This window comes from Dendrobium catenatum, unplaced genomic scaffold, assembly GCF_001605985.2.
Source record: "Dendrobium catenatum unplaced genomic scaffold, ASM160598v2 fragScaff_scaffold_1122, whole genome shotgun sequence".
Lineage (NCBI taxonomy): Eukaryota > Viridiplantae > Streptophyta > Magnoliopsida > Asparagales > Orchidaceae > Dendrobium > Dendrobium catenatum.
The window spans coordinates 1,185,945-1,196,754 of record NW_021319584.1 but is presented as its reverse complement, the minus strand read 5'-3'; the positions used below and the strand labels follow the sequence as shown (position 1 = coordinate 1,196,754).

Sequence of the window (10,810 nt, the reverse complement as noted above, 5' to 3'; positions counted from 1 at the left end):
CAAAAAACCACAAGCAATAGCAAGACAACATTTGAACTGAGTTATATTTTGTATCATACAACATTGGATGTATTACAAGAAACATAGTGATAAGACCCATTAGATTTGTACAGTGCTCTTTTGGTCATACTACACCACAACTCCACCATCTAAATATTTCAAAATTTAAGGGGAAAGATTTGAAGTTGGATTAGTGCCAAATTATTAACCTACTGAAGTAATGAGCTGCTTTTTTGCAAACTTAAGCATATACTTCAGTAAAACACTTATTTTTTATGGATTCACAGTCCAATTTAAAATACTCAAATTTGAGACTATTGGATGTAATCTTATGACTGAGCATCAATTTTAAAAAGCTCGACTATGATACTTCATAGACAAGTCTTAAAAATGGTTGTTTTATATCTATATCATCATTTGCCCAGACAAATCACATAAAGACATTGAACATAAAAAAAAACACTTAGCATTCAAAAAAATCAATACATGCAAAAAGAAAAAAAAACTAGAGTTAAAAAAAGAGGTTTTACTGAGGTATTTTTTTAACAAAAAAAATAGTGGGTACATACTAATAGGGAGTGAAATAATAAAAATTTGCCAGTAATCAACCTGAGTTGTAAAATACAATCTCAGTCCTACTACATCATAATTTTCTAATGTATATGTTACAAATTGTAGGGTTCTAGTACGTAACTTAAGAAACAAATGGAATATATGTAAAATTTCAAAGCAAAAAATTGCAAATTATAAAGCCCTTTTTTTATATTCTGAAATTTCTATAAGAGTATAGTAAATTGAAGTACCACTTCAACAAAAGCTAATGATAACAATAAATGTCGATAGTCTGTACCTTAGAACACCTTATAAGGTTCCTCTCCTAGAATGTAGTATTGGATGCCCTATTCGCTTCTTCTAGAAAGAAGATCATTTGATATTAGTCTTGATTCAAATTATTAGTAGAAATACCTGAAAGAAGAATGAACAATGTCCTCAGTCAACTACTTTGCTTTTGAAATTGTTATTTGAGAGCTTAGATATTTCTGCTCTCTTATCTAAAGCTACAAAAAGAAGTATCTGAGCTCTCTTATCTAAGCTCTCAAATAACTATTTCAAATACCCTCCAAATTAAGGCCTAAAGCTTGAGTTTTTTTTTAAGTTTGATTCAGATCCTCAATTCCTAGTTTGATTGAATGGTGGTGGAGGGTTGCCGGTCATCGGTAGATGATGATCAAAATACCTCTATTCCTTTCTCTACGCAGTATCCTATTAATTCAATTTATGTCGGATCCCAAAGTAGAGTCGTTTCATTTCGGGAAGGACTGATTAATCAGCGTCCTCTAGTCATCAATGAAGGATGTGTACCTCATGTGTGCGATGACATCTTGGTGATGGATAAGGAAAGAAATTATCAAACAACATTGAGAAAAAGGATTTGAATGTTCCTTCTCCCCTGAAGATGGATTTACGATCTCCTAATGACGCGAAGCTTCTTCATCCATCGATTTCAAATTAAAGGTTAATAGATTTGCTAACCCATTTGTTGCTGAATGTATTGCAGAAAAATAGGATTCAATGAATTTGAATTTGAATTCAGATAAGATAACTCATGATAAAGAATTGAGAGCAGATGAAGGAAAGCTTATGGAAAAGGGTATGAATGTTCTTCCTACTCCCGAAAATTGCATGTTTGGATTGGTTAATGATTGGGTTGAGACCAATCATATTAAAGTGAGCTATAGAGATTAAGATCCTGAAGATGAGGTAGATTCAAATGTAGTAAAGTTGAAAATGGATAAGGTATGTGAGAACATTAAACTACTTTAGATATCTCTTGTGTTAAAGTATTTGGGAGAAGAGTTCCTTTTTCTCTTTGTAATAATGAGTTAAGGAGGCAATGGACTAGATTTGGAAAATTTCACCTCACCTCATTGGGCCTTGATTGGATTTTGTGTTCATTTCAATCTTCTCAAATTATGGAAGAAGTGCTGAGTGGAGGACTTTGGTTTATGGCTGGACATATAATAGGGATGGATAATTGAACACCTCAATTTTCTCCAACCTCATTAAAAGGTATATCTTCTCCGATTTGGATACGTTTGCCTCATTTGACTTTTCATTGTTGGGATGAGGTTAATGTTACAAAGATTGTTTCAAAGATAGGAGTTCCAATGTTCTTGGATGGAAAAATGTTTAAATGGGGAAGACGAAATTTGCACGAGCATGTGTTCGAATCAATCTAGATTCTATATTATCTCATGGAGTTTGGATTGAGGGTTTATATGATAAATTTTTCCAAAAACTTGAGTATGAGAAAATATCATATTTATGTTTCAAATGAGGTAAGATAGGCCATAATGTTGATAGGTGCCCGGAAGCTCTAAAAGAAAATCAAATTAAGACTTAGAAGGAAGCTCTTAACAATGGGAATAAAGCTTTGTGTGTAGAAAAAACTGTTAGTGAAGATTCAAATGTATATGGCCCTTGGATGCAAGTTAAGTTTAAAAGATTGAAGAAAGTCCAAAACCAAAAATCTGTAGCTCAGCATTCGGTTGGGAACAATGAGAATTACTCCTCTCACGGTCATATGAAAACTTCCAATAAGCTTAATGTCCTGTCTCACCCTGAGATTGGAAAGATATTAGAATTGGAAGAAGTTAGTACTCCTGTTCAAGTTGAGCAAGTCAATTTGCTTGATATGGATGAAAATATTGAAGGAATGTTTTTGGGAGATTCAATTAAGGTTATAGAACAGATTAATGATTCAGAGGCTGTTCCAGTTGAATACAGATGATTGGTTCAAAATTCTGGAAGAACTGAGGTTATGGCTAAAGGAATTGAAGTTCCAATTCATTAAGATGAGTTTTTTGATAAGGAAAAGTTAGGAGTTATCAAAGAAGATAATGCTGGAGAAGATCCCAATGCCAGGTTTGTTGAAGATGATGCCAAAACTATTCCAGATTCTAGAAATCCATATCCGAATGATGTTGATCTTAGGATGTTTTATAGAAAGTGAATGATAATGAAATTGATGTCGGAAAATTTCAGTTGCCAAATAAAATAGTTCATCATAAGAAGAAATTTAATAAATATTTGAATTCTTTTGGGCCAATCAAAGGAAGCCTTAGAGGAAGGAAATTGGGGAGTCATGGTGAAAGTGTTTGTTGCACCTCACCATTTATCTCATAAATAAGATTATGATGGGTGACAATGATAAGTATCAAGAGAAATGGGATAAATGCTCGGAGAACTTTGGAGTTCTACGGATGGACGGATGGATGGGTTAGTATCATGATTTTCAAAGCATGGTTTGTATGAAGTTGGGCTAGTTTGTGAAGATCTAATGGTGGTGCAATCCTTAAGATCATTGATTACATGTTATGTTTTTTTTTTCTTTTATTAGTTGTTTTTTTAAGTTTTATTTCAGTTTTAAATTAAGCTTTGTGGGTATTTGAAAGATGGGGATAGAATATTGAGAATTAAGAATTTTCTAATTCTTTTTTTTTTTACTTAATCAGGAATTTTGGGATACTAATCAACCTTTTTGGTTGTTTTAATTTTTCGTATCTCCTCCACCACAATTGGTTTAAACTAGGGAGTAGAGGATTTTATTTTCTTTATGAAATTTCATATCTTTCAAATATTTTTATCTTGCTTAATTTTCTTTTTAATAAAGGCTTCCTTTCACTTTGTTTTGAAAGGATGGCTATTAGCTTTTTTTTTGCTTTAGTTTGTAATATTTTTTTTTCATTTAATGCAATTTGCATCTCTAAAAAAAAACACTATTTCAAAAGCGAAGTAGTTGAATGAGGACATTGTTCATTCTTCTTTCAGGTATTTCTGCTAAAATTTGAATAAAGACTAATAGCAAATGATCTTCTTTCTGGAAGACGTGAATAGGGCATCCAATACATTCATGGACAGGAACCTTATAGGGAGTTATAAGGTGCATACTATAGACATTTATTGTTATCCTGTAGCTTCAGTTGGAGAGGTACTTCAGTTTACCATATTCTTATATAAATTTTGGAATATAAAAAAGGGCTTTATAATTTGCAATTTTATGCTCTGAAATTTTACCTATATTTCATCTTTTTCTTATGTTACATACTAGAACCTACAATTTGTTACATATATAAGAGGAAATTGTGATGTAGTAGGACTTAGATTGTATTTTACAAATCAGGTTGATTATTAGCACAAAATAATAGCTGCGATGCTATCAACTCGCAATTCTATTGATCAAAAAAATCTTCTCAACTTCTCACCTTTTTTTGTTGATTAGAAATGGTGTGGAATATAGAAAATTAATTAGATACCAACTCACCTTCTTTTATATAGAAAGCATCAAATTGACTTGTTAAGATTTCAAGTTGAGCCTTTCTAAACTTCTCTTTTTTAATTGGAGTTTTTTTTTTTTTTTGATGTTATTCTTCTTGTTTATAAGACTAGAGAGAGTTAGAGGAAAACTTTAATTATGGAGGTCAACCTTACAGTCAAAATGTTTTGTTTGAGTTGATCTGAAATCAAATACATGGAATTTAATTTTAGTATAAATAAATCTAGTAGGAGGATTGTGACATTAGACGATCAAAACATTAAAAACAAAACATGTTTTGGATATCTTGGGTCTATAGTTCAAAGTGATGGTGTAATAGATGAGAAAATTAATAGTAGAATTCAAGTTGGATGCTTAAACTGGTGGAATGCATCGGTTCTATTGTGTGATAGAAAAGTGCCACTCAACTTAAGGGAAAATTATAGATAATGGGGGTGTGACCTGCATTACTTGATGGCACAGAGTGTTGAAATTAAGTTAAGTGTTGCAAAGATAAGGATACTCAAGTGGATGTGTGGAATTTCTTTTAGAGATGGAATGCGAGATGACTATATACGTGAAAGGTTAGAGTAGCTCCAGTGGCGGATAAGATTTTTAAGAGTTGCCTTTAAGTGCTTTATAAATTAAAACATTGGCCTTTCGATGACCCGATTAGAAGAGTACATCTATTAGATTTGGCCAATGTTAGGAAAGGTAGATATAACCTAAAAGTACTTGGTTAGAAAGTAATATAAATTCTATTTTTTAAATATTTTTAAATGAGCATTTGACCCTTAATTGGACATAATGGGTAAAAAATATTCATGTAGTCAACGTTAAATAGTGGAATAATGACTTGATATTATTGTTGTTCTCCCTTGTACAAAACTTATAGCTTCTCCCATGCTTTCTTGTTTAATGTAACACTTAAGATCTTTTTAAATCCATCATCATCTAAAATTCAATAGATGAGAAAGAGAGTTGTCTCTCTTTCTTAAATCTGTCAAGTTATCCTTCTACGCTAAGAATAGAGCTCACCCATTGCTTGGCTTATCTTAGGCTTTCTCTATAATCTACCAATCATCATGCACTACTAGAAGTGTCTTCTTCTTGATACTCCAAGTGTCATAGTCTGTTGTCTTGAGTATTGGGACTTGGAGTGAAGTCTTACCCCCATTCTCTATCATTAATAAGGAACCTTGGGCTCTCATGCCACTTTTTTGAAATGCAATTGCTTTTAGAAGTTAACAAGGCTAAGGAAAAAATAGAATATGGAAGAGGCTACTTAGGCTACGAAAATGATAAAATAGAGTACTTATTTATATTTCACACTGTTGCTTTATATAAATTCAAAGATATCATCACTATTTATACTAATAGTACCTCTATTAGAAGTATGCCAGCATATTTTAATCAAACGTTATGAATGACTCCCTAGAAAATTTATTTTATCTTTTATTATAAAAAGATATTATATAGTATTATTCTAGATTTTTCTATGGATTATAACTTTTGAGCTCGAGCTCGGACATTGGCTCACGAGTTGAGCTCGAGTTAGCATAAACTGGAGTTCGACTCGACTCGTTTGCACCCCTAGTTGGGAGATTTGGTAACAAACTAAAAGGTCTTTGATTCCAAGCTTGCATATGTGATGTATATGAGTTTGTCCTAAAATAAATATTTATAAAACTAATTAACGTCCAGAGTTGGACTGGCCTAGCTGAGAAAGTTCAAATAGTTTTAACAGCATATCAAGATATAAAAAATAACTCAAGGAAGAAAGGTAATCCATTCACCAAATACATAAGTTGATTGCTTCTTTATATGTTGAATTAAGTGACATTATGTTGTTTAAAAAGTTGTTATCATTCAATTTTTTTTTATTAAAAACTAGGTCAATGTTGAATAAGCAAATGCATTAATTAAAAGGTTAAAACAAAAATTACATCGATATGCCCCAATGGATTAATGGATTAATTATCAGTTTAATTCTAATTTTGTATGTCTACAAACGAATGTGAGGAAGCAGAAATCCAGCAAAAATCAATTAATTAAAACAAAATAAAGTTGATTTCAAAAATCAAATAAGCTTTGTGAAACGTAATGAAACAAATTTAATTATGTCAATGTCAGTCGATGTAATTTTGTTTTATCCTCTTAACTAATTGCATTTCCTTATTCATTATTAACCTACTTTTAATGGGAAAAAATGAATGATAACAACTTTTTAAACAACATAATATGCCACATCACCAAGTAAAGAAGCAATTAACTTATGAATTTGTTGAATGGAATACCTTTTTTCCTTGAGTTAATTTTAAATTTGAGAAGGCAACAATTAGCCAGGATTAATTTCTAAAAATATAATAGAGCTGCCATACGTGCTGAATGCTGAGCACTATATCAACTCCTTGAACTGACAAAACATAGAACCCTAGGAAGAATTAGCATCTATGAATGATAAGTTGTAATTTTATCAATTTTGATTGTTAGAATTTAATTTATATTTAGATTGTCTTGATTTATCAACATTTATATTACATTCTTGTCATATTAAACTTAACAAATTGAGGAATCATTATGATCACATTTTAATTAGAATATTCAAATTTTTTTATTAATTATAAAACATAATTTTTTTCCTTCACATGTATAATAAGTTTTTGATATATATATATATACTCTTATCACTCGAGGTAGGGGCTAGTTGGGCTATTTTAAAATTTAAATTTATTACTTGAAATTATTTCATTTTCTTAAATTTATTTGTATTTGACTTTCAAGAAATGTTATTATACAAAAGGACAAATTTGATATCGAGATAATTTAAGACTTCATTTGAGTCAGCTTTTGATGATTGCTTTTTGCTGCATTTAAAGGATTTTTATACTAAAAGTTACTTTAGAAAGCATTAAAAAAACTATTTCGAACAAAAATTAAATTTAAGATATTAAAAACTTCTATGATTTTTACTAATTAAACTAGATAAAGCAACAATCATTCATATTTTATTAGTCTTTAATAATTATCTTTCTCTTTATATAATATGATACAAGAAAATTGGAAGCAACCCTCCAAACACATGCCACATTTTGATGTACATAATCCTCCTCTAGAAATAACTAATACCTATCTTTTCCATCGTTTTCGACGTCTAACAAATAATATTTCATAAATATTATATAATGCTCTACGGCATGTTCTTCAAATTGTCTTGAATTATATGAAGATGATTTTCTTAGAGTTACACTTTGCACTAAGGTTTCATTTGGGGCAGCTTTTGGTCAGAATTTTTTTTTACTAAAAAGCTATCGCAAAAAGCAATAAAGAATGCTAAACTGCCTGCATTAAACTCTAATTGGTAAATGTTTTAGTTTGCTAAAAAATTATACACTGTAATGGTTGCATATAATCTATAACATGTTTTTTTATTTATTTTTTGTCATGGAAGAAGCATCAAAATAACGCTTATTTATTTATCATGGAGAAAAAGATGATGCTTTTTACATATACTTTTCATTATCTATGTTTAATTCCATCCAATCAAATGAACTAACTTTCTCTGGCAAATAAAGTTTGGGTATCATACTCGCTTTAATTAATTATAACATATTGAATATCATCGAATTTGTTTTTAAATGAAGTTATAGATTACGGAATTATGCATTTTTTTAGAGCATGTCAACTACAAGCGATGACGTTGGAGAAGATAAAAAATGCATTTTTTTTAGATAAATGAACCCTAAATAATTATTATTATTATTAGTTTGCTAATATTAATGTTAATAATAATAATATTATTATTATTATTATTGTTAATAATAATATTATTATCACCACTATTTATATAAATATTATTATTATTATGTAAATAAAAAAAAGAAGATAAAAAAATAAAAATTAAAAAAAAAAGAAAGAAAAAAAAAAAGAAAAGAGGAAAAAAAAAAGAGAATAAGAGAAAAATAAAGAAAAGAAATTAGAAAAAAGAAAGAAAAAGAAGAAATATTTTGCTTCGTTATACATTCCCTTTACCTTGACACCACCGTTGACGTTGCCACTTGACCTTCTTGCGAAGGTATAATTCCTTAAATCCTCAAATCATGTCCTCGGCACTTGCAGAACAGCAAGCAACCACCAATTCGTGCATATTTTAGTGCGGTTGGAGAATATTTGTCGTTGTTCTTGTGGCGAGACATGTAAGCCTTATACACATTTTTCTTAGCATAGTAGGGTAAAAATTAAATGCCCGAGTATGAGCTTCAGAGCCTACGGGGAAAGAATTGTGCATTTTACACAGATACACCTAAAGACCCATGCCCGCCTTTCTTAGCTTGGGGGGATTGAAGACTATGCAACAATATCATTCAACACTGACCGTTCACATCTTTCTTAACATGGTGAGAAGGAAATGACTCCCAAAATTTTCTCTAAATAAGGGAGATGCCATGATGCTGCTGAAATTCAAACTAAAGATGCAAAATATCCTGGTGGATATCACAACGATATATCTTTTTGATAGTTTGTGCTATGTCGACTCCTATCTATTCACATAGAAAGATTATTTTCGAACTTAAGTTTATTTCTTAACATGCTTAGCATCCTCAAACTTTATGTGTGTGCATACATCACGCTCGGTGATTGCATTCAGTGCATGACATATTTTTATGTCAGCATAGTGCGCTGCTACAGAGTATCATATTATTTATACTGAGTAATATGCTTGCATGATATATTAAGCATTTTTTGATGTTTTTATGCATGATATGAATGCATTAGTGTGTACTCCCATGCATGGGTGTATTTTGAAATGCTTGGCACTAATCAGCTATGTGAATGGCTATCATTTGAGTGTGCACAACATTTTATTTAGAAGTCTTTAGATGCCTTCTGTCTTCATGTACGAGTGTTAATGATTTGGTGGTGTGGTACTGTGCTTCATTCATTGGGCTCTTGCAATGCAGTGTAGCTCATTTTTTCCTTCTACAAGTTGTTTCCCTTGGTACCTAACTTACAGGAGTATACTTTCATTTACAAAAAAGCTATACATCACATCAATAGTCTTCCACCTATCACTTGCAGGTAAGCTGATTTCTTTAATCTGATTTCTTGACATCATAAATTTACTTCATCATTTTATCAGTGCCCCATAATTTTTAGGACGATTTTCCTGCTTTTGCTTACATGTGAATTATATCATTGAATTGTAGGTCGCTTGTTGCTTCTTATAGATAAGCTATCATGAAATAATGAACTTCCCATAGTGGCTCATAAATATTTTCATTTTTCAGGGAACTTATGCATTTGCTAGTGGATAACAACTAGTATACAAGACGAATCTTCTACAATTATTCATAGGGGTCTGCATTTGATAAAGTTCTTCTATATTTGTTTGTGAATGGCATGTTGAGTGTATGCTATGTCCATAGAGGACCCATCACTTATGGAGCATATCTACTATTATTGCTTGTAAATAGGGTCATTGTATGCGTTGTAAGACTTCTTCCATCACCTCTTTAACTCATAGGTCAACTGTTGCATGCTTGTCAAACTTCATACAGCTTCTTGTATATGTCTTCATTTGTTGCATATTGGCCACTTTGACTCGTAGAGAATTAAAGTATTTGCTAAAAACTTGATTTTTGTTTATTGCATGAACACCTCGCATTCATTGCATTCTACTTATATATGTATGTAAGGAATGCCACTATATGTAGAAAGTTTTGGTATATTCAATTGCACATCAATGTGTGCTAATGGGTGATCTACGTACATCGATGATTTCCCTACACACACTAATTGACAAGTTGCTACATTCATTTCCATATCTTCAGTGTTTGTGGAGACTAGTGCTTGTATTTGCAAAATAGCTAGCTACCAATTAAAAACTGTTGATAGTATGCAGATTTTTTTTCCTTGCAACTTCCTCGCTTTTTTGTAGGTATACTGTATTCCTTGCGTATGACTTTTAGTAAATTACCTTGTTCATTATATGTAAAATTCATTTCCTTGTAATGGACAAAAAAATTTATTAGCATGATTGGCGTTAGCGCTACACATCAATTGTCATCATTCACAGGTGCAATACCTACTAAGGGCTTTGTATATCTATATGTAATTAGATTGTATGTCCCATTCCTTTTTCATTACTTTTGGGTAAGTCGTGTTAAAAAGATATAAGTCCTTGCAATTGCTTATTGATGATTATTGGGATTAACAATGATTATTAATTAGCATTTGTATTTAAGTATGATTGTGCATTTGTCAATTTGATGTTTAGTTCCATGACGTTCATTCAAGTTTTGTTCCCTGTTAATTATCCAAGTTAAGGCCGCTGTCATATAAAACTTTGACAGCCTCAATGCATCTCCTCTATTTAGGAGAAATTTTGGGAGCTGGGACTTCCCACCACACTAGAGAAAAACATGAATGGTAGGTGCTGGCAAGACCTTGACCATTATCTTCAATCCCACAACACTAGAGAAAGGCTTGTATGAG

General features: G+C 31.2%; 1 non-coding gene across 1 annotated transcript; it reads right to left on the bottom strand.

The window, feature by feature from the left end:
• Positions 1-336: 336 nt before the first annotated feature.
• On the bottom strand, positions 337-423 carry LOC114580616. Its single transcript, XR_003702103.1, has one exon. It is a non-coding gene; the product is annotated as a small nucleolar RNA SNORD36 (small nucleolar RNA).
• Between the last annotated feature and the right edge of the window lie 10,387 nt (positions 424-10,810).